At 37.5% G+C, this 26,583-nt stretch overlaps 1 pseudogene; it reads right to left on the reverse strand.

Moving 5' to 3' along the window:
• Positions 1 to 460: 460 nt before the first annotated feature.
• Positions 461 to 26,583, reverse strand: LOC137248593 (tyrosine-protein phosphatase 69D-like; annotated as a pseudogene).

Below are 26,583 nucleotides of genomic sequence, written 5' to 3' on the forward strand. Positions count from 1 at the left end.
CTATTTGATTATTTCTCTCGTAAGAGTAATCAAATTGTATTGAGACGGAAATAAAGCCCCCCCCCCCCCCTCCCCTGTGATTCTCGGCTTGTGTCAAATCGACAACAATTCGAAACCTAAGTCAAGCTGCTTAAAATAAATTCAATCAAACTCACCCACTCATTGAGACAGGGTAAAGCTGCATCCATCCCTGTTGAAATGGCCCTTGGTCACCTTTCGTTTAATTCCATTTGATGGAAATGAATTAGTTTTTTCCCGGTACTTTATTGGCGTATGCTTATTTCATTTTTTGTGCTTATTGTCCAATTTTTCGTTGTGGCTAAAAATAAAACTGTTTGCGTAAAAGCGTGCTCTATTCAAAATACAACCTGTATTAAGTACGTATTTTGGGGTCGTTTCACTGATCGCAGTAGCAACTTCCTGCTGTGGGATACCAGTCTGACGTCTTACATGCAACGGTTCACTTTCGTTGAACAGATTTTTTGGAACGTAACGCCTTCATATCGTTCGGCTTGAGATTGATTTCTTGATGATCGAGTGACTTCAAATAATACTTTTCATTTTGTTCACGCCACACTTCATTGAAGACCTTTTGAGCCTCCCGCCATTTCTCTTCGTTAACTTTTAAACATGATCTTGGGATTGTTGTGTTATTGTACGTTTTGAGTCTAACGCTCGTATTCATGGCAGATCGGTTACCTAATGCAGCGGCGGGTGTACTACCACCGATCTGAGATAATGTTGCATCGCTACTAACGCCAGCAACAACTTTCGGATTGCGTCGTCTACGGCGACGCCCTTTTTATCTAAAATTTTTGAGGCAGCCCCTGTAAGATCGCTTTGCTTTAGTTGTTCACACTGCGACAATTCGGGATGTTTCTTGACAAAAGTAGGCGTTGAAACAACAGCATTCTCTGCGGCTGGTGCTAACACGTCGGCTTTCGTTATTATCACTAATTCCTGATGTGGTTGTGTGCGCAAAAATGGACGGCCACGTAAGCAATGACGGCAAGCTTTATCCGCTTCAGCAGCTCTAATACCTTGATGTTCAAAAAAAATCGTTTACCATCGCCCAAAAAAAATATTTCCGAACGAAAATATGCATCTAAAAACATTTCAGCCAAATATGCACCACATTCTGTATTATTTGGTGCATGCACCTCTTGATGGGTTGAAATGTTTAGCTTTTCCGGTGAAACTAATTCATTTTTATTATTACCCATTCGCACTAAGCAGAGGCAATAACAGCAAATCGGGCCATTGCGTCCGCTTATGCGTAGTACACAAAGCTTAAATACACACCTATAATCAGGTATTTTTTATTTTAGTCCACATTATACGACTAATCGCACCTGGCACAGCTATAGACATTGCTGTGCCGTGTAATTGCCGATACTGTGACAGTATAATTTGTATTTCGATTATCTCCATTGTAGATGGTGCTATGATGTGGATCGTCTAATCGTCTTATTTTGGGCCCCCCTGTTTTCATTACGTAGCTTACCATAGAGCTTATATGTAGAATAACCATCGAATTTTATATGATATGAAACTACTTTACCATTTGGTATTTTTAGGCATATGCCAACGCCCCGCAATAGAATGACGTGTATTATTTCTATGATCACATGATAGATAAAGATCGATAGGTTCACTAGCGACATCATCCATTGGGGTGCCATTCACTACCTCCGACCAAAGACCACATTGTGTCGTGAGATCACTACACACGCGAACGTTAAATTCATATTCAGTGGCGGTTTTTAAACTATCAAACAAATATGGCAAATTTCGGGAATTTTGTTGATACACAGTCTCTTCAACCATACATGGCTTTTCACCTGCTTCAGTAACGACTAATTCATAATATAGTCTGTATGGCAACATATCAAGTGGTGGTGCATCCCAACCAATTGTTATAGCGGATGTTGTACCAACTTTGGGTATAAATATGGGATCCTTTTCTAATGTACATATAGGAGATGGATATTGAAATGGTGCGCCGTTACCAATACTATTATTAGCTGTTACACATATGAGGTATTACGTCCACAAATTATACGATTATAATATTTTAACGTTGTAGAATATTCTTCTTTATACTGTATAAAAAAAAAAAAAAAAAAAATTTTGTACCGGATCATTTCCACCATTAGCAGTCCAAATTAAATATATTTTATCAGCGCCTACAGCTTGTACATAATATGTGCTTACTTGTAGCACATCCATGACTAATACGGACACACTCCACTTAATTACAATTGTGCCAAATGTATTGTATGCTACCCTACTTTACGAAGTCCACAATACATCTTCCACCAGCTTGTCTTGCTAATAAACCTGCAAAGAAAAAAAAATCGTGCATTAATAAATTGCATCAATGGGCATCGCCAAAATGTGACAACTGACGGCGCGGCCGACGCCGCAGTTGGAGCACCCCTTTTTTGATGCCGGTAACCTAGAAAATGAAAAAGTGAACGACACATCAAACCCATCAGCTCTCCTGGATCTCCATCACCAGTGACCTGAAAAATAAAAGAAAATGCATTAAAAATCTGAAATAACATAAAAAAAATATTTATTGAAATAAAATTCTTGCAAAAATGTTTTACTACTTACCCTTTTGTCCAGCAACGCGTAAAGTTCACATGAATTGAAGCAAAAACGGTAAAATAAATCTTTCGATTAATTTTTTTTTGCTTCATTCTCTATACTGGAATGTTCAACCAACGTAGGTATGTATGTATGATACATACAAGAAAACGAGAAACGGCAGAGTTGCCATGTTAGCCAACTCGGCCACCCAATGGTGCATTTCTTGTCTGCGTCTTTATAAGAGCTCAGGGACTTTTTTTTTGCCCAAGAAAGACAACACAAGGATACCACCTTCCAACCCACAACCCTTTTCCAACTAAATATATCAAATAAATTTTTTGGTAGGCGAATTCAAGTTTATTGATGGAGATTACAGGAAAAGTCAGGAAAAGATAACTCATGTTTTTTTTAATATTTCAGCACTTATGATCGGTGCATCCGCTTTCGATGCGCCGAAAGTGCCGCGGATGACGTATATTTTTTTGGGCATTCCCAACATCGATATGGAAAAAACTTCATATGCCCATTCAGATGAGCGACGAGGCACATAAACGATCCAAGCGTCCTCTGACACACCCGGCAGTGATGGGACCCTTGCGAAGTTGAACTCTGGGCTATCCGCTGCTCCCACAACTGACCCGCACACCCCCGATAAAATTGGGCGTATCAGGCGGTGGCCCTTCCACGCGCCCACACAATAATGGGCTTCCGCTGAACTTGTAGCACGTCAGGAGCGATGCCCCTCAACGCCCCTACCACCTCCTGCTGCAGAATCTCGTCCGCCACATAGCACTCGTAGGATCCCCTCCGCCGCTCCAGATAACGGATTTCGGCAACCAATTGAAGGGCCCCCGCATCCAAACGCTCCAAATTTATCATAATGGACTGCATTCTCGAGAAACTGAAAGGAAAAGAGAAAACCAATAAAAAAAAAAAAATTACTAAAATCCATTAGGAATTTGTCATACTTACGTTTTACCAGCCTGAAAATCCTTTTCCAAATAACAATGTGGTGAGGATAATTCATCCACCACAATTCTACATTAATGTATTCTGGAAAAATCCTGTTATGGGAAAACAAATGGATGGCAACCCGCAACATAAAAGCGCCAGCCTCATTAGTGCTGTCAGACTAAAGGCAGATACCGAACACTAAATAGACAAAATCAGTACCGAAAACCGCAAAACATCACAATCGGGACTGACGTGTTTTTTCTATTTTTCACTCATGTGGGCATCTCATGTAGTACCAACCAGGCATACACAACAAAGGAATTCAAAAAAAGGAAAACAAAACAAAAACAAACCTCTCCTTGCACAAAAAAATTAACATTTTTTTTTACAAAGAATTTTTTTTTTGTTGTTTGTTTTACCCTTTCCGTTTTTTGGGCACTGTTTTCTGGCTGGGGGGCAGGACTTGTTGTTTTTCAACAACAAACATCACAAACAGTCATTATAAGGGCTCGGTACAAAAACAATCCGGGTCCCGAAATAAAAGAATCCCGACACGACAAAATCCCGAAATGGGAAAAAGTCAACTGTTTCTACCGGCCTAGTGTGCTACTGCCCCAGTGACCTAGTTTTTTTTCAAGGGCAAGCAAATACATAAATGTATATATATACTCGCACACCACAAATTCACCATACCAGCTGTCAGCTAACCAAGAAATACACGACAGGGTTGCATGCAATCTCAGAATGGTACGTGCAGATAGAACGCGTCGTAGAGAACGCATCGCCAATCTGCAAATTTATGTCAGGTGAACGTAAATAAGGCATCTCTGCTTGGTAAAAACTGTATTTGATAATATGCTTCGCATATGCACTTCATTTATCTATTCTAACATACGGTTTGTAATAAAACACCCCCGTTTCACCCAACCAACCTCACGGTCACTCGCCCTGGCACCTCAAAAGATGCCACACCTCCGCCAACAAAAAAAAGGCAGGCGCCCCGAGAGCGACACGATACATTAGACGCTACAACGGAGACCTCGGCCTCTTCGTCCAGCCCAGAAAAAACCTAAACAAAAATATGCGAGTCTGGAACGGAGACTTCGGCCTCTTCGTCCAACCAAACAAAAATAATGCGAATCCGGAACGGAGACCTCGGCCTCTCCGTTCTACATCCCACACAAATTCAACTTTTCTTCTACTTAATCGGTTTAGAGGCGCTGCCAGAGACGCAAAATTAGGTATAAACCGTCTGTAATAGTTTGCAAACGCGACGAATCGTCGTACCGCGTCTTTATCAGTCGGTTTGTATACTTTTTAACTGCGTTTATTTTGGACTCGTCTGGCAACAAACCTTTGGCTGAATATTTGTGACCTAAAAATGTAACTTCTGTAAGAAGTTTCATTTATTTGGGTTAAGTTTGAGATTGAAAGACCTACAAGTATTGAAAACTTTTGAAAGATTTTTAATATGGTGTGCTTCACTACAACCTATGACGATAATATTGTCGACGTATAAAAATGCGACGTTGGGTGGTATACCCGAAAAAGCTGTTGTCATCATTCGTGAGAATGAATTTGGTGCTATATTTAAACCGAATGGAAGCACTTTCCATCTAAATGCACCTCGGTCAGTGCGGAAAGACGTAATGTCACGTGAGTCAGGATGCAAGGGGATTTGATGAAATCCAGAAAAAAGATCTAATGTGGAAAAATATTTTGCTCTACCGAGATTATCTAAAATATCGTCAACTCTAGCTAGTGGAAATTTATCAGCAATGAGTTTTTTGTTCACTGCGCGAAAATCTACGCACATACGATAAGCTTTTTGACCATTAATATCCTTCTTTGGGACTGCAATCAAAGGACTATTGTAATTCGAATAGTTGGGTTCAATCAAATCGTTGTCTAACAATTTATTTACTTGGCGATTTATTTCTTCGCGTTGAGAGTATGGCAATCGATAGTTTTTAACATATACCGGCTCGTTATCTGTCAATCTTAATTTTTGCTCGTAGAAGTGGTTTAAAGTCATTTTGTCCGTATCAAGAGCGAAAATGTCGGCATAATCTATGCAAAGGTCAATTAATTTACTATGAGCATGTTGAGGTATTTGATTTTTTAAAATTGAAATAATTTTTTTCGTTCGTTTCTCTTCTGTTTCTGTCTTGCTAATTGTATAAACATTGTAGTTTTTCTGTCCTAATACTTCTTCTTTTCACATACTTTACATCATCCGTGGTGTTAATGACTTTAATTATTGGGTTACTGGAATTAACAATGCACCTAGCTGTGAAAACGCCTTTTTCAATTTCCTGCGAGTCCACGAAAAGTGGCTCGGGTGAATCCCATAAATCAAAAAGTCTGAATATTTCGCATCTTGGAGGAATGATGCAACTGTCGCTTTCTGCTCCGTGCAGGATTGGTTTCGCGACTTTTTCATTACCTACCCAAACGGAAATACTATTTCCTTCATAATTAATAATACATTTGTTAATTTTCAGATAATATTTACCCAGTATGCCATCGGATGGAATATTAAAGTCTTCATTTACTACATGTAAAGTATGTTTAATAGAAAAGTTTGAAAAATTTAAATTTGCTGTAATTTTACCTAAAGTAGAAACTGAATTAGAAGTAACACCGGTAATGTTAATAATGTCGTATGTATTTAAGGAAATATTACTGTCTATACATGATATTTTTATTAGAGAAATGTCGGCTTGAGTGTCTACTAGGAAAGAACAAAATTTTTGTGACTCGTTAAGTTGTAATTCTATGAAATCTGAATAATTTAAGTTTAAACAATAGATGCCTATTGGTGAGGGAAATTCGCTTACTGGCTTAGTTCGTCCTCCAGTGTTCGCTCCTGAGGGGCACTCGCGTTTAAAGCGCGAACGTTTGGGTTTCTACCTCTCGAATTGTTACCTCTATTGTTACTATTGTTTGAATTAGGATTTGTATTTGAACGCGTATTATTATTGTTATTATTCTGGTATCTATTTCCGTTATAATTCCTATATCTTTGATTATTGTTGCCGTTATAGTTACTATTGTATGAAAATGAACTATTATTATTTCTATAACCAGTATAGCCGCGGTTTGGCTAAAAGCCTCGATAACTACCACGTGAATTTCTGAATGTGTTGTTTCCACGTTATCGAAAAGCTAGAACCTGACGTTCAGTTACTTCGTTGTTTTGTTCTACAATTAATTTCGCTACTACGTCTTTCAGATCAGTAAATGCCGCTGAGGCTAAAATGGTTTTGACTAAATTGGATTTTGCATTTAAACGACACACGTTAACTGTTTGTTCGACTGCCATTTCATGAGCTTTCGCTTAAGTGATCGCTTCAATAATAAGAGACCGCTCAAGTAAGTCAGCTAAATCTTCAATTTTTTTGGCAAAATCTGTATAATTGTTATTGTTAACGCGCAAACGCTGCAATTCTCCCTGCTACAACTTTCGAGTTGTCCGGTTTGATCCTATTACGTGGAGCTGTTTTAATTTCATTGACTGAAGTTACTTGTGTTGGTATTGCTTCACGGGCTTTACCCTCTAGTTTTGGTTTTAAGAACGCTATAAAAGTATCAGTTAAATCTGCAGTAGCGAATTGTTCAAGTAATGCAATTTTGTCTAAAAAAGAATCAAGTGCAAGAGGGTCACCACTGTAGTTTTCTCTAATAGAATTAGCACATGTGCTAATGAAAATTCTCTTTTCCTCAGGTGTTACCATGATTTGATCGTTAAGATCTGGAGCTGAATTAGCAGAAGGTGAGGCCACGTTTGTACCATTTGGATCGTAAAGTCTGATTTTAAAGTAAAAGAAGTTGAAGTTAGTTTTGCACTATTTGAATCGTTAAGATTTGAGTCTAAATTAGAAGTTGAATTTTTAATGGAAGAATTTTCGAAACCTGGAAAATCTGTTGATAAAGAAAATCTATTTTCCTGGTTTGTGACTTCTTCGGTGGAGGATGAAGCTAAACTTTCGTAGCTTGAGGCTGAATTATCGGAATCGGAAATCTTAGTTGGTTTTTCACGGAACCACTGCATGTATTAAACAAAATCTTAATTGGTTTTTAACGGAACCACCGCCTGTATCAGAAAAGTTAATTGGTTTTTAACGGAACCACCGCATATATCAAAAAAAAAAATAATTACTTGGTTTTTAACGGAACCACCGCATATATCGAAAAAGTTAATTGGTTTTTAACAAACCACCGTTTATATCAAAAAATTCAATTGGTTTTTCACAAACCATCGTTATGTCAAAAATCCAAAATTTATATGAAAAGCGAAATTATTTTAATTGAAATGCGAAAGCACCGAATTTAATAAAAAATTTTAATTTTTAATATACATACATATATAGGTTTTAAAGAAAACAAGTAAGGAAGGCTAAGGGCATCAAATGAAAGGTGGTAATGAGTATTTTAAAAGGGAATGGGCTTTAGTTCTATAGGTGAACGCCTTTTCGAGAAATCGCCATAAGGGTGGGCCAGGGGTGACTCTAGAATGTGTTTGTACGATATGGGTATCAAACGAAAGGTGTTACCGAGCATTTTAAGAGGGAGTGGGCATTAGGTCTATAGGTGAACGCCTTTTCGAGATATCGCCATTAGGGTGGGCCAGGGGTGACTCTAGAATGTTTGTACGATATGGGTATCAAACGAAAGGTGTTACTAAGCATTTTAAGAGGGAGTGGGCATTAGGTCTATAGGTGGACGCCTTTTCGAAATATCGCCATTAGGGTGGGCAGGGGGGGACTCTAGAATGTGTTTGTACGATATGGGTATCAAATGAAAGGTGGTAATGAGTATTTTAAAAGGGAGTAATCCTTAGTTCTGGATGGATGCTCCAGGATATACGCCATTTAGGGATATCGCCATAAAGGTGGACCAGGGCTGACTCTAGAATTTGTTTGTACGATATGGGTATCAAATAAAAGGTGTTACTGAGCATTTTAAGAGGGAGCAGGCCTTAGGTCTATCGGTGGACGCCTTTTCCTGATATCGCCATTAAGGTCGGCCAGGGGTAACTCTAGAATATGTCTGTACGATATGGGTATCAAACGAGAGGTGTTAATGAGTATTTTCAAAGGGAGTGATCCTTAGTTCCATAGGTGGACGCCGTTTCGAGATATCGCCATAAAGGTGGACCAGGGGTGACTCTAGAATGTGTTTGTACGATATGGGAATCAAATGAAAGGTGTTACTGAGCATTTTAAGAGGGAGTGGGCATTAGGTCTATAGGTGGACGCCTTTTCGAAATATCGCCATTAGGGTGGGCCAGCGGTGACTCTAGAATGTGTTTGTACGATATGGGTATCAAATGAAAGGTGGTAAAGAGTATTTTAAAAGGGAGTAATCCTTAGTTCTATAGGTGGAAGCCTTTTCGCGATATCGCCATAAAGGTGGACCAAGGGTGACTCTAGAATGTTTGTACGATATGGGTATCAAACGAAAGGTGTTACTAAGCATTTTAAGAGGGAGTGGGCATCAGGTCTATAGGTGGACGCCTTTTCGAGATATCGCCATTAGGGTGGGCCAGGGTGACTCTAGAATGTGTTTGTACGATATGGGTATCAAACGAAAGGTGTTACTGAGCATTTCAAGATGGAGTGGGCATTATGTCTATAGGTGGACGCCTTTTCGAGATATCGCCATTAGGGTGGGCCAGGGGTGACTCTAGAATGTTTGTACGATATGGGTATCAAACGAAAGGTGTTACTGAGCATTTTAAGAGGGAGTGGGCATTAGGTCTATAGGTGGACGCCTTTTCGAGATATCGCCATTAGGGTGGGCAGGGGTGACTCTAGAATGTGTTTGTACGATATGGGTATCAAATGAAAGGTGGTAATGAGTATTTTAAAAGGGAGTACTCCTTAGTTCTATAGGTGGACGCCTTTTCGAGATACCGCCATAAAGGTGGACCAAGGGTGACTCTAGAATGTGTGTACGAAATGGGCATCAAACGAAAGGTGTTACTGAGCATTTTAAGAGGGAGTGGGCATTAGGTCTATAGGTGGACGCCTTTTCGAGATATCGCCATTAGGGTGGGCCAGGGTGACTCTAGAATGTGTTTGTACGATATGGGTATCAAATGAAAGGTGGTAATGAGTATTTTAAAAGGGAGTAATCCTTAGTTCTATAGGTGGACGCCTTTTCGAGATATCGCCATTAGGGTGGGACAGGGGTGACTCTAGAATGTTTGTACGATATGGGTATCAAACGAAAGGTGTTACTGAGCATTTTAGGAGGGAGTGGGTGTTAGGTCTATAGGTGGACGCCTTTTCGAGATATCGCCGTTAGGGTGGGCCAGGGGTGACTCTAGAATGTTTGTACGATATGGGTATCAAACGAAAGGTGTTACTGAGCATTTTAAGAGGGAGTGGGCATTAGTTCTTTAAGTGGACGCCTTTTTGAGATATCGCCATTAGGGTGGGCCAGGGGTGACTCTAGAATGTTTGTACGATATGGGTAAATAACGAAAGGTGTTACTGAGCATTTTAAGAGGGAGTGGGCATTAGGTCTATAGGTGTCCCTTTTCGAGATATCGCCATTAGGGTGGGCCAGGGGTGACTGTAGAATGTGTTTGTACGATATGGATATCAAATTAAAGGTATTAATGAGGGTTTTAAAAGCGAGTGGCCCTTAGATGTATATGTGAAGGCGTTTTCGCGATATCGACCAAAATGTGGACCAGGTGATCCAGAAAATCATCTGTCTGGTACTGCTAATTTATTTATATATGCAATACCACTAACAGTATTCCTGCCAAGATTCCAAACGCTGTTGATTTCGCCTTGTAGAACTTTTTCATTTTCTTCTACTTAATATGGTAAGTGTCACACCCATTTTACAAAGTTTTTTCCAAAGTTATATTTTGCGTCAATAAACCAATCCAATTACCATGTTTCATCCCTTTTTTCGTATTTGGTATAGAATTATGGCATTTTTTTCATTTTTCGTAATTTTCGATATCGATAAAGTGGGCGTGGTTATGGTCGGATATCGGCCATTTTTTATACCAAGATAAAGTGAGTTCAGGTAAGTACGTGGACCAAGTTTAGTAAAGATATATCGGTTTTTGCTCAAGTTATTGTATTAACGGCCGAGCGGAAGGCCAGAGGGTGGACTGTGTATAAAAACTGGTCGTGGCTTCCACCGATTTCGCCCATTTTCACAGAAAACAGTTACCGTCATAGAATCTATGCCCCTACCAAATTTAAGAAGGATTGGTAAATTTTTGTTCGACTTATGGCATTAAAAGTATTCTAGACAAACTAAATGAAAAATGAAATTTTGAAATTTTCTTTTATTTTTGTATTTTGTTGCATCATATCATTACTGGAGTTGAATTTTGACTTAATTTACTTATATACAGTAAAGATATTAAATTTTTTGTTAAAATTTGAATTAAATAAAATTTTTTTTTAAAAAGTGGGCGTATTATTCATCCAATTTTGCTAATTTTTATTTAGCCTGCCAAATTACAGCTTGCAAAACTTTTAAATTACCTTCTTGTAAAAGTGGGCGGTGCCACGCCCATTGTCCAAAATCTTACTAATTTTCTATTCTGCGTCATAACGTCAACCCATCTACCAAGTTTCGTCGCTTTATCCGTCTTTGGCAATGAATTATCGCATTTTTTCGGTTTTTCGAAATTTTCGATATCGAAAAAATGGGCGTGGTTATAGTCCGATATCGTTCGTTTTAAATAGCGATTTGAGACGAGTGCCCAGGAATCTACGTACCAAATTTCATCAAGATACCTCAAAATTTACTCAAGTTATCGTGTTAACGGACAGACGGACCGACATGGCTCAATCAAATTTTTTTTCGATACTGATGATTTTGATATATGGAAGTCTATATCTATCTCGATTCCTTTATACCTGTACAACCAACCGTTATCCAATCAAAGTTAATATACTCTGTGAGCTCTGCTCAACTGAGTATAAAAAATACAAGTAGGCACAAAAATGTTAAATACATATATATATATATATATATTATACTTATTGTACTGCCTCGCTGCTGCTAAAATGATGGCTGCCGCTGATGTCGCGAATGCTACTGCTGTCGAGTTGTTTTTGCTGCCGAAGTCGCTGCTGGTTTCGCTACTGCTGATGTTGCTGCTGGTGGTGGTACAGTTGCTGATCCCGTTGTCTGAGTGGCGTGGGTTTTTGGATACCGTTATGAATGCCGATGAGTGTAGTAATTTGTATTATTTTATACATTTTTAAATATTCGAATTTTAATTCTTTTTATTATTTCCGTAGTATTTAGTTTTAGTACAGTTTTATTTTTTCCGTTATGTATTGTTGTATTACTAGCTTTGAAAAATCTTTTATCTCCGCTTTTTATTAAAAGTTATATTTAATTAGAAAAACTTTATTATCTCTGCATTGTATTATAATTTTTGAAAATTGTTAGAAAAATTTATTATCTCCGCATAGTATTATTAGATTTTTGAAAATTTTTTTTAATTAGAATTTGAATAGATTTTGTAGGAAACCGCTTTTGTTAGAAAAACGTGTATTATCTCTGCATAGTATTATTACTTTTTTAAAAATTGTTTTTAATTAGAATTTGTGGAGTTGTTGTAGAAACGCCTTAGTTAGAAAAATTTGTATTATCACTGCGTAGTATTATAAGATTTTTGAAGCAAATTGAATTTGGTTAGAAAAATTTTACTGCCTTATTATTGTAATTATTATCTCCGCACTTGATTATTTTAATAAATTTAGCTTTAAAACTGGTTTTTATTGAAAATTTAAAGTCTTTTTATTATAAAAATTTTCTTTAACCCACACGCACAGGTTTTTATTGCAAATTTTTTTCTTTATATTACAAAAATTATTATAAATTTGTTTAAACCACACGAACTCACCTTCGTTGTATCAATCCTGCATGCCGCTGCTGTACCACCGTCCAAAAAGCGGTTGTCTGACGAGGCTCCAGCCTCACGGTCGCCATGTGAGGTTCCATTTCTGGAACCTCCGGAAAGCTTGTCCTTACCCGCACCCCTACTGCACACTCCACACAAACACGTATTTTTAATTTTAATTTGTGTTCTTTATTTAATACAATTTTGTTTCTTTATTTTATAAATGTAAATTTGTAAAATATTCAATAAATTCCTTAGTTAATTTACTCAGTTTTTCCAACTCAATATTTTAGTTCTACAACTACTCGCTTCGTCCCACAAATTATAATAATGGTCGTGAAATATAAAAATGCCGATGGCACTATTGCCATTCGTCATTTTTATACTCAGTTGAGCAGAGCTCACAGAGTATATTAAGTTTGATTGGATAACGGTTGGTTGTACATATATAAAGGAATCGAGATAGATATAGACTTCCATATATCAAAATAATCAGGATCGAAAAAAAATTTGATTGAGCCATGTCCGTCCGTCCGTCCGTCCGTCCGTCCGTCCGTTAACACGATAACTTGAGTAAATTTTGAGGTATCTTGATGAAATTTGGTATGTAGATTCCTGAGCACTCATCTCAGATCGCTATTTAAAATGAACGATATCGGACTATAACCACGCCCACTTTTTCTATATCGAAAATTTCGAAAAACAGAAAAAGTGCGATAATTCATTACAAAAGACAGATAAAGCGACGAAACTTGGTAGATGAGTTGAACTTATGACGCAGAATAGAAAATTAGTAAAATTTTGGACAATGGGCGTGGCACCGCCCACTTTTAAAAGAAGGTAATTTAGAAGTTTTGCAAGCTGTAATTTGGCAGTCGTTGAAGATATCATGATGAACTTTGGCAGGAACGTTACTACTATTACTATATGTACGCTCAATAAAAATTAGCAAAATCGGAGAAGGACCACGCCTACTTTTAAAAAAAAATTTTTTTTAAAGTAAAATTTTAACAAAAAATTTAATATCTTTACAGTATATAAGTAAATTATGCCAACATTCAACTCCAGTAATGATATGGTGCAACAAAATACAAAAATAAAAGACAATTTCAAAATGGGCGTGGCTCCGCCCTTTTTCATTTAATTTGTCTATGATACTTTTAACGCCATAATTCGAACAAAAACTAACCAATCCTTTTGAAATTTGGTAGGAGCATAGATTTTATAACGTTAACTGTTTTCTGTGAAAATGGGCGAAATCAGTTGATGCCACGCCCAGTTTTTATACACAGTCGTCCGTCTGTCCTTCCGCATGGCCGTTAACACGATAACTTGAGCAAAAATCGGTATATCTTTAATGAACTTAGTTCACGTGCTTACTTGAACTCACTTTATCTTGGTATGAAAAATGAACGAAATCCGACTATGACCACGCCCACTTTTTCGATATCGAAAATTACGAAAAATGAAAAAAATGCCATAATTCTATACCAAATACGAAAAAAGGGATGAAACATGGTAAGGTAATTGGATTGTTTTATTGACGCGAAATATAACTTTAGAAAAAATTTTATAAAATGGTTGTGACACCTACCATATTAAGTAGAAGAAAATTGAAAAAGTTCTGCAGGGTGAAATAAAAAACCCTTAAAATCTTGGCAGTTACTACATATATAAATAAATTAGCGGTATCCAACAGATGATGTTCTGGGTCACCCTGATCCACATTTTGGTCGATATCTGGAAAACGCCTTCACATATACAACTACCACCACTCCCTTTTAAAACTCTCACTAATACCTTTAATTTGATACCCATATCGTACAAACTCATTCTAGAGTCACCCCTGGTCCACCTTTATGGCGATATCTCGAAAAGGCGTCCACCTATAGAACTAAGCCCCACGCCCTTTTAAAATATTCATTAACACCTTTCATTTGATACCCATATCGTACAAACATATTCTAAAGTCACCCCTGGTCCACCTTTATGGCGATATATCGAAAAGGCGAACACCTATAGAACGAAGGCATACTCCCTTTTAAAATACTCATTAACACCTTTCTTTTGATACCCATATTGTACAAACAAATTCTAGGGTCACCCCTGGTCCACCTTTATGGCGATATCTCGAAACGGCGTCCACCTATTGAACTAAGGATTACTCCCTTTTAAAATACTCATTAACACCTTTCATTTGATACCCATATCGTACAAACGTATTCTAGAGTCACCCCTGGTCCACCTTTATGGCGATATCTCGAAAAGGCGTCCACCTATAGAACTAAGTCCCACGCACTTTTAAAATACTCATTAAAACCTTTCATTTGATACCCATATCGTACAAACATATTCTAAAGTCACCCCTGGTCCACCTTTATGGCGATATCTCGAAAAGGCGAACACCTATAGAACGAAGGCCCACTCCCTTTTAAAAATACTCATTAACACCTTTCATTTGATACCCATATCGTACAAACAAAGTCTAGAGTCACCCCTGGTCCACCTTTAACGGCCGAGCGGAAGGACAGCCGCTCGACTGTGTATAAAAACTGGGCGTGTCTTCAACCGATTTCGCCCATTTTCACAGAAAACAGTTATCGTCATAGAACCAAGTTTCACAAGGATTGGTACATTTTTGTTCGACTTATGGCATTGAAAGTATTCTAGACACATTAAATGAAAAAGGTCGTAGCCACGCCCATTTTGAAATTTTCTTTTATTTTTGTATTTTGTTGCACCATATCATTACTGGAGTTGAATGTTGACATAATTTACTTATATACTGCAAAGATATTCAATTTTTGTTAAAATTTTACTTTTAAATTTTGCAAATTTTTATTTAGCACACATATGGTAATAGGAGTAACGTTCCGGCCAAATTTCATCACGATATCTTCAAAGACTGCCAAATTACAGCTTGCAAAACTTTTAAATTACCTTCTTTTAAAAGTTGCCCGCCCATTCTTCAAAATTTTACTAATTTTCTATTCTGCGTCATAGGGTCAACCCACCTACCAAGTTTCATCGCTTTATCCGTCTTTGGTAATGCATTACCGCACTTTTTCGGTTTTTCGAAATTTTCGATATCGAAAAAGTGGGCGTAGTTATAGCCCGATTTCGTTCATTTTAAATAGCGATCTGAGATGAGTGCCCAGGAACTTACATACCAAATTTCATTAAGATACCTCAAAATTTACACAAGTTATCGTGTTAACGGACAGACAGACGGACGGACGGACATGGCTAAATGAATTATATAATGATATATAGAAGTCTATATCTATCTCGATTAGTTTATGCCGATACGGGGTACCGTTATGCGAACAAATTATGCTCAGCTGAGTATAAAAATGGTATAGAATTCAAATATACATTTATCAGCACATATTTGTATTTAGTGGTAAGTGTTATTTAATAAAAATTACAACAATAGTATCAAAAGTATAACAATAGTCTCAAAAATGCAAATAAACGTTGACATATTTTTTAGTAAAAATTTAGACCGGACGGAAAGCGTATTGACGCATTCATGCGTGCATCACAAACGAGCCCTCACTTTAAAGTGCAGTAAAAAAAATCATTTCAAATTTTGGCACGCATGAAAAATACAAAAAAGTGACAGCATAAAATGAGTGCCAAAAGTATCGTACAAACTCATTCTAGAGTCACCCCTGGTCCACCTTTATGGCGATATCTCGAAAAGGCGTCCACCTATAGAACTAAGCCCCACGCCCTTTTAAAATATTCATTAACACCTTTCATTTGATACCCATATCGTACAAACATATTCTAAAGTCACCCCTGGTCCACCTTTATGGCGATATATCGAAAAGGCGAACACCTATAGAACGAAGGCATACTCCCTTTTAAAATACTCATTAACACCTTTCTTTTGATACCCATATTGTACAAACAAATTCTAGGGTCACCCCTGGTCCACCTTTATGGCGATATCTCGAAACGGCGTCCACCTATTGAACTAAGGATTACTCCCTTTTAAAATACTCATTAACACCTTTCATTTGATACCCATATCGTACAAACGCATTCTAGAGTCACCCCTGGTCCACCTTTATGGCGATATCTCGAAAAGGCGTCCACCTATAGAACTAAGTCCCACGCACTTTTAAAATACTCATTAAAACCTTTCATTTGATACCCATATCGTACAAACATATTCTAAAGTCACCCCTGGTCCACCTTTATGGCGATATCTCGAAAAGGCGAACACCTATAGAACGAAGGCCCACTCCCTTTTAAAAATACTCATTAACACCTTTCATTTGATACCCATATCGTACAAACAAAGTCTAGAGTCACCCCTGGTCCACCTTTAACGGCCGAGCGGAAGGACAGCCGCTCGACTGTGTATAAAAACTGGGCGTGTCTTCAACCGATTTCGCCCATTTTCACAGAAAACAGTTATCGTCATAGAACCAAGTTTCACAAGGATTGGTACATTTTTGTTCGACTTATGGCATTGAAAGTATTCTAGACACATTAAATGAAAAAGGTCGTAGCCACGCCCATTTTGAAATTTTCTTTTATTTTTGTATTTTGTTGCACCATATCATTACTGGAGTTGAATGTTGACATAATTTACTTATATACTGCAAAGATATTCAATTTTTGTTAAAATTTTACTTTTAAATTTTGCAAATTTTTATTTAGCACACATATGGTAATAGGAGTAACGTTCCGGCCAAATTTCATCACGATATCTTCAAAGACTGCCAAATTACAGCTTGCAAAACTTTTAAATTACCTTCTTTTAAAAGTTGCCCGCCCATTCTTCAAAATTTTACTAATTTTCTATTCTGCGTCATAGGGTCAACCCACCTACCAAGTTTCATCGCTTTATCCGTCTTTGGTAATGCATTACCGCACTTTTTCGGTTTTTCGAAATTTTCGATATCGAAAAAGTGGGCGTAGTTATAGCCCGATTTCGTTCATTTTAAATAGCGATCTGAGATGAGTGCCCAGGAACTTACATACCAAATTTCATTAAGATACCTCAAAATTTACACAAGTTATCGTGTTAACGGACAGACAGACGGACGGACGGACATGGCTAAATGAATTATATAATGATATATAGAAGTCTATATCTATCTCGATTAGTTTATGCCGATACGGGGTACCGTTATGCGAACAAATTATGCTCAGCTGAGTATAAAAATGGTATAGAATTCAAATATACATTTATCAGCACATATTTGTATTTAGTGGTGTTATTTAATAAAAATTACAACAATAGTATCAAAAGTATAACAATAGTCTCAAAAATGCAAATAAACGTTGACATATTTTTTAGTAAAAATTTAGACCGGACGGAAAGCGTATTGACGCATTCATGCGAGCATCACAAACGAGCCCTCACTTTAAAGTGCAGTAAAAAAAATCATTTCAAATTTTGGCACGCATGAAAAATACAAAAAAGTGACAGCATAAAATGAGTGCCAAAAGTATCGTACAAACTCATTCTAGAGTCACCCCTGGTCCACCATTATGGCGATATCTCGAAAAGGCGTCCACCTATAGAACTAAGCCCCACGCCCTTTTAAAATATTCATTAACACCTTCCATTTGATACCCATATCGTACAAACATATTCTAAAGTCACCCCTGGTCCACCTTTATGGCGATATATCGAAAAGGCGAACACCTATAGAACGAAGGCATACTCCCTTTTAAAATACTCATTAACACCTTTCTTTTGATACCCATATTGTACAAACAAATTCTAGGGTCACCCCTGGTCCACCTTTATGGCGATATCTCGAAACGGCGTCCACCTATTGAACTAAGGATTACTCCCTTTTAAAATACTCATTAACACCTTTCATTTGATACCCATATCGTACAAACGCATTCTAGAGTCACCCCTGGTCCACCTTTATGGCGATATCTCGAAAAGGCGTCCACCTATAGAACTAAGTCCCACGCACTTTTAAAATACTCATTAAAACCTTTCATTTGATACCCATATCGTACAAACATATTCTAAAGTCACCCCTGGTCCACCTTTATGGCGATATCTCGAAAAGGCGAACACCTATAGAACGAAGGCCCACTCCCTTTTAAAAATACTCATTAACACCTTTCATTTGATACCCATATCGTACAAACAAAGTCTAGAGTCACCCCTGGTCCACCTTTATTGCGATACCTCGAAAAGGCGTACACCTATAGAACTAAGGCCCACTCCCTTTTAAAATACTCATTAACACCTTTCTTTTGATACCCATATTGTACAAACAAATTCTAGGGTCACCCCTGGTCCACCTCTATGGCGATATCTCGAAACGGCGTCCACCTATTGAACTAAGGATTACTCCCTTTTAAAATACTCATTAACACCTTTCATTTGATACCCATATCGTACAAACGCATTCTAGAGTCACCCCTGGTCCACCTTTATGGCGATATCTCGAAAAGGCGACCACCTATACAACAACCACCACTCCCTTTTAAAACCCTCATTAATACCTTTAATTTGATACCCATATCGTACAAGCACATTCTAGAGTCACCCCTGGTCCACCTTTATGACGATATTTCGAAACGGCATCCACCTATAGAACTAAGGCCCACTCCCTTTTAAAATACTCATTAACACCATTCGTTTGATGCCCATATTGAACAAACAAATTCTAGGGTCACCCCTGGTCCACCTTTATGGCGATATCTCGAAACGGCGTCCACCTATGGAACTAAGGATTACTCCCTTTTAAAATACTCATTAACACCTTTCATTTGATACCCATATCGTACAAACGCATTCTAGAGTCACCCCTGGTCCACCTTTATTGCGATACCTCGAAAAGGCGTACACCTATAGAACTAAGGCCCACTCCCTTTTAAAATACTCATTAACACCTTTCTTTTGATACCCATATTGTACAAACAAATTCTAGGGTCGCCCCTGGTCCACCTTTATGGCGATATCTCGAAACGGCGTCCACCTATGGAACTAAGGATTACTCCCTTTTAAAATACTCATTAACACCTTTCATTTGATACCCATATCGTACAAACGCATTCTAGAGTCACCCCTGGTCCACCTTTATGGCGATATCTCGAAAAGGCGACCACCTATACAACAACCACCACTCCCTTTTAAAACCCTCATTAATACCTATAATTTGATACCCATATCGTACAAACACATTCTAAAGTCACCCCTGGTTCACCTTTGTGGCGATATCTGGAAAAAGCGTCCCCCTATGGAACTAAGGATTACTCCCTTTTAAAATACTCATTAACACCTTTCATTTGATACCCATATCGTACAAACGCATTCTAGAGTCAACCCTGATCCACCTTTATGGCTATATCCCTAAATGGCGTCCACCTATAGAACTATGGCTCACTCCCTCATAAAATACTCTTTAATGCCTTTCATTTGATACACATGTCATACAAACATATTCCAGGTTTTCCCTCGGTTCATTTTCCTACATGGTTATTTTCCCTTATGTTGTCACCATAGCTCTCAACTGAGTATGTAATGTTCGGTTACACCCGAACTTAACCTTCCTTACTTGTTATATTTCATTTTGCACAACATACTTTGCCTACTGTCTTACACATTGTATTGCAATAGCTGACTACTTATTAGAATATGATTGAACGTGTTTCTTACTCTTTCTTACAGAGTACACCATTCACAATGACACATCTTGCATTGTCAATAATGGCGTTGCCAGATGTGTCACTATGTACTAAATTGGGGGATTTTATCACTACAGCTATCGTGAGTTGAAACGGGAAGCGAGACGCCTTTTCAGGAAGAAAAAATTAGAAGCAGAAAGGCGTGAGTGCGAGGAGCTTAAGCTGCTAGCCACCAGGAATAACGCCCGAAAATTTTACCAAAAAATACGGTGACAGAAGGGAGGTTTTAAGACCGGGGCAAACTCCTGTAGAAATGAAAACGGCGACCTTGTAACTGATGTCCACAGAGTGCTTAGATTATGCAGGGAATACTTCTCTGCTCTCCTAAATGGAGGCAGCAATTCACCGCGCAGAGATGAAGAACCCGATCCCGCAATCGATTATGATATGTCCCCCGCCCGATTATGAAGAAGTTAGAATAGCAAAAACTAAATTGAAAAACAACAAGGCCGGGGCGCTGAGGGATTGCCTGCGGAGCTATTCAAGTACGACGGCGAGGAGTTGGTAAGGCGCATGCAGTAGCTTCTTAGCAAAGTATGTGCGGATGAGTGCATGCCCCACGGTTGGAATCTAAGTGTTCTTCACCCAGTCCACAAGAAGGGGGATACTGCAAAATATACCAACTATCATGGAATGAACCTTCTTAATATCGCATATAAGGTCCTTTCAAGTGTATTGTGCGAAAGATTGAAGCCCACCGTGAACCGGCTGATTGGACCTTCAGGAGGATCAGTGCGGCTTCAGACCTGGTAAATCTACCATCGACCAGATTTTCACAATGCGCCAAATCTTGGAAAAACCCGTGAAAAGAGGATCGACACACATCACCCCTTCATCGACTTTAAAGCCTCCTTCGACAGCACGAAAAGAGCTGCCTATATGCCGCTATGTCTGTATTTGGTTTCCCCGCAAAACTTATAAAAAAAAAATAAATGTAAGGCGCGATAACCTCCGAAGAGATCTAAGGCCGAGCTTCTCTTCCAATTTGCGTCGTGCTCCTCTTGATTTTCCCTACAAATTGGCCGGAGGGGACCTACATGTTTTATGCCGACTCCGAACGGCATCTGCAAGGCAGATGAGTTTTCACTGAGAGCTTTTCATGGCAGAAATACACCCGGAGCGCTTGCCAAACACTGCCGAGGGGCGACCCCGCTTAGAAAAATTTTCTTCTAATTGAAAAACCTTATTTCTAAAATTTTGATGTTGCTTTGCCCGGGAGTTGAACCCAGGGCATACGGTGTGATAGGCGGAGCACGCTACCATCACACCACGGTGGCCGCCGCAAAATTTATACGGCTGTGCAAAATGACGTTGAGCAACACCATCAGCTCAGTCAGAATTGGGAAGGACCTCTCCGAGCCGTTCGAAACTACACGAGGTTTCAGACAGACCCCCTATCATGCGATTTCTTTAATTTGATACTGGAGAAAATTATACTATCTGCAGAACTTAACCGCACTGGAACAGTATACTATAAAAGCGTGCAATTACTGGCATATGCTGATGACATTGATATCATCGGCCTAAACACCCGCGCTGTTAGTTCTGCTTACTCCAAACTGGAAAAAGAAGCGGTAAAGATGGGTTTGATGGTGAATGAGGACAAAACGCCATAATTTCGAAATAGTAAAAGACTTCGTTTATTTGGGAACCACCATCAACACTAGCAACAAAATCAGCACTGAAATCCAGCGAAGAATCAATCTTGCCAATAAATGCTACTTTGGACTAGGTAGGCAATTGAAAAGTAAAGTCTTCTCTCGGCGAACGAAAATCATGCTCCACAAGTCACTTATCGTACCCGTCCTGCTATATGGGGCAGAAGCATGGACATGACAACAGCAGATGAAGCGGCGAGAGAAAAGTTCTTCGAAAGATTTATGGACCTCTACGCGTTGGCGATGGCGAGTATCGAAGAAGATTTAATGATGAGCTGTACGAGCTATACGCAGACATCAACATAGTCCAGCGAATTAAAACGCAGCGGCTGCGCTGGCTAGGTCATGTTATGCGAATGAAAGATGATGCTCCGGCCAAGAAAGTGTTTCTATCGGAACCCGTCTATGGAAGCAGAGGGAGAGGGCGGCCCCCACTCCTTTGGAAGGACCAGGTGGAAAACGATTTCAACTCCCTTTGTGTGACCAATTGGAGCCGGTTGGCGGAGCGAAGGAGCGACTGGCGAGCCTTGTTGGACGGCCATAACTGTTTAGACGGTTAAGCGCCAATTAAGTAAGTAAGTAAGTAGCTCTGACCCCAGAATCCCATGTAGCATATTAAACACTGTCTTTCGTAAATTATTCGGTACAAATGGCCTAGGATTTTCACCTGTCATTTTACACCAAATACTAAAATTTTAAATGGAACAACAATAAATTTAAGATTATGTGATTTATCTGAAGATTTTAACTCATTTAATTCTTTGTCTTGACTTTGCTCAAATTGCAAAATTTTGAAATTTAATTCTGTATTTTTAATAGCTTCGACTTCAAAAGCTCGAGATAATGTGTCAGCTACAACATTCTCTTTACCTTTTATATACTGAATATCAGTAGTGAACTGTGCAATAAACTCCATATGCCTAGTTCGCCTGGGGCTTCGTTCCGTCTTTGCACTTAAAGCAAATATATAATCAAATATTAAAGGTTTGTGATCAATGAAAACTATAAAATTTCGCCCTTGTAAAAGGTATCTGAAATGTTTAATGTTTAAATAAATAGCTAATAGCTGTCTGTCAAATGCACTGTATTTAGTTTCAGATGAAAAGTTTTTTTGAAAAGAAAGCAAGAGGCTCTGAAATCACATTAAAGGTTTGATGTATGATACCACCAATTGCTATGTTAGAACCATCTACGTTTAAAGAAAGTTTTGCATCTTTGTTGAAGTGGTTCCACAATATCGTAGAGGCAAACTTTTCTTTAATGCTCTCGAAAGCCTTATTTGATATGTCATCCCAAATTAAAGTTTTGTCACGTCTTTTACTCGTCTGATTTATTAAGTCATATAATTTTGACCTAAACTCCGCTAATTTTGATATGTACCGTTGGTGGTAGTTAACATCCCAATAAATTTTTGTGTCTGTTTAACTGATTTTGGACGTTCGACATTGCGAATAGCTGATACCTTTTCATCAGAAGGTCGAATACCTGTTCCAGAAATGTTATGTCCTAAAAAATCGATACTAGGTACACCAAAAGAGCATTTACTTGGTTTAATGTTTAAACCATACTTTGTAAGGCATTGAAAAAGATATATACATCTTTTAAATGTTGTTCTTCGTCTTTACTTGCATATACAAAATCTAAGTCACCAACTACTTCATTTATGAATCTTTGAAAGGTTTGTGCAGAATTTCTAAGTCCGAAAGGCTTTCTTATGAATTCAAACATACCTGAAAGGAGTTGTATAACAGTTTTATAAATATCTTCTTCAGCCATAGGAATTTGATGATATGCCCTTACTAAGTCTAATTTTGAAAATATATTTTTATTACGAAGATTCATATTAAAATCCTGAATGTGGGGTAGAGGATAACGATCGGGTACAGTTACACTATTTAATCTTCTAAAGTCACCACAAGGACGCCAATCGTTTTCTTCATTCTTAGGTACAAGATGAAGTGGAGAGGCCGCTGAAGGATTTGAAGGTCGGTGACTTTGTATTTAACCGGACCTAAGCGCCTAGGCTTAGAAAATGGAAGGCTTCCTTCCGTTACAAGTCGATGTACCGTTGTATGTTTAACATGTTTTGTATAGTCTGGTTCCGCAATAAGTGACGGAAACTCTTTTAATAATTTTGTAAATTTATTGTTAACTGCAAATAATTTTGGTAATTGAATATCGCAAAAATAATATATGGCATTGACCGAAAGATTTGTTAAAGGATCTACTAAACATTTATGCTTAATATCGAGCAATAAACCATATTTGCAAAGAAAATCGACTTAGCTATATCAGCTATCAAAAACTTAAAAGGAAATTCACGTCTTAAACCTAAATTTACATTTAAAAGCCTTTTCCCGAAAGTAGAAATTGTTGAACCGTTAGCTGATGTGAGAATTATATCTGAAGGTTTCGTATGAGGAAATTTGGAAGCAGGTAATACCGAAATTTCTGTCCCACTATCAATCAAAAAATTTTGTTTATTATCTTTGTCAAAAATGAATAAGCGACTAGTTGAAAATTCTAAATTCCCGTAAGAACAAGGTTGTTCACAATTTCGAGCGTTATTTCCAAATTTGTAGTGGAATCTACACAACCAATTTGGATTATTACGCGAGTTAGAACGACGCCTAAAAGAATTCTAAAATTTTTCCTAGAATTAGATCTCGACCTAGACTGATGTCGATACATTTCTGTTTTAATTTCAGCAAACTCCAAAGAAATTTTCTGAAAATTTTCACACATCAAAGAGGTGGTTTTAACTAGATTTTCAACAACCGAATTTTGAATTTTTGTATCTGAAATTGTATTTACAGAGAAAACTTCTTTTTTATTCATAACTTCATAAATGTTATCTGCTAATTTTACTAATTTATTAATATTGTTAGAGCTTGGGCTAGCCAAAATGGCATTTAAATTTTTGGGAACTTTTCTCAACGAAATTCTCTTTAAAATATTTTCACTAAAATTTGAATCGGCTAACAAAATTAATGACCGATAAAACTCAGAGGGCTTGCGATCACCCATTTCAGAGTCATTTAAACTTGTTAGTGAGGCGAGGGTTTTGGATAAAATCTAAAATTGTTATTATTGTCTTGTGGAAGTGCTGTTATAATGTGTTCGTATTTGGTATTCTTGCATATGGATTTACTAATTCTTCTTGAGAAGAATTATTCTGTAAATCAATAAGCGAATCATTTAAATTTTGTGTGAGTGTAGAAGTGTGTGTATTGTGTCGTGGAGAATGAAACATTTTAACTAAACTGAAGAAGGAGTTTACAAATTTAGTAAAAAATTAAATATTAATATTAAAGATATTTATATTTTATAATAACTGTTTAAATAAGCAAAATATATATATATATAACTTAGAACGAACCAATCTCAAAATTCTTCTTCCAAAATTTTTGTTATTTTTTCTTCCAAATTCAATTTGATCCCTTTTAATATCGTGCAATGGCTTTAAAATTGATTGTTGAAATTTGACAATGTATTGTGCAATGGCTTTAAAATTGATTGATGAATTTGGACAATGTATTGTGCAATAGCTTTAAAATTGATTGATGAAATTAAGATTTAAAACGGGGCGGTAATTAATTTTGTTTGTTAGAAACACTCAAATCAATTTACACAAGTTGGTTGTAGGTGCTTTTTTTTAATACTCCTTTCTTCTATAATTTCTGCTTTGATATTGCTTTTTTTTTGTAGTTCTAGTTTAAATACTTATTACCAATTCTTATTTTCTCGATGTCGTTCAACAATAATTATATAATGATAAAAATTATATATTGTAAATACAAAAATTATAGAACTGAATTTAAACTGATGGTCACACTAATTTTTGGTCTTTTCGAACTTCTGCTTGATTTCAGGCGAACTAATAAATTATGTTTGTTTGTGGTAGTATATCTTTATGCGTACAATAAATATTTAAAATATCACATTCTTTTTTGTTTAAAGGTTGATGTTTAGTTATATCCTCCTGGCAGGTTTGCCAATTGTGGTGTACTTATTTATAGACTCCAATTTGAATTCTTACATTTTATAAAATATTGAATCCATTCACTTCAATACGAAAAATATTAATATGAATAATCAAAAAATTTTCTTTGTTTGATGCAACAATTCAAAAACAACTCAAATCTATTTTTTAAAATTTTAACAAGTTTAAACAAATACAGTAAGATTATAAACCCTACATACCTTTCCTTTATCTGTGGCTAATACTTGTTGACCGCTTGCAACAAAAATAAATTCAGGATGATTTGCACTGGAATTTACAAAATGAGCTTTATTCGCTACGATATGGCCAGTTGACCCTGAATCCACAATCCAGCCGCTGTCGGCTGATGTGGTGAATAAAAATTGCTCGTCATTGGCACTTTCAGTTGATTTTCCACTTGACTTTTCTTTGTGCCCCTTCTTTGCCAACCACTTCTTATATTTATTACACGTGCTTTTAAAATGTCCGTCTTCTTTACAAAAATAACACACTCTTTTCCTTTTGTCACATGACAAACCAGTTTTCAACGCAACCTCCGACTTACTATTCTTGTCTGTTACTATTCGGCGCTTATATTCTGCAATTACCTTAGAGCACACCAAATTCGACGTAAGTTCTTCATTTCGAGCTTCGAGAGCGGTTATAAGAGTATCGCAACTCTCCGGCAATGAACCTAATAATGTGGCACTCATAAAAAACTCCGGCTCTATCTTGTCACCAAGACCCAACAAGTTTTGGAACAACTCGCTCATTTGGTTTTCATGCAACACGACATTATCACCTTGTTCAATTTTCTGCCTCAT

This window comes from Eurosta solidaginis, chromosome 4, assembly GCF_040869045.1.
Source record: "Eurosta solidaginis isolate ZX-2024a chromosome 4, ASM4086904v1, whole genome shotgun sequence".
NCBI lineage: Eukaryota > Metazoa > Arthropoda > Insecta > Diptera > Tephritidae > Eurosta > Eurosta solidaginis.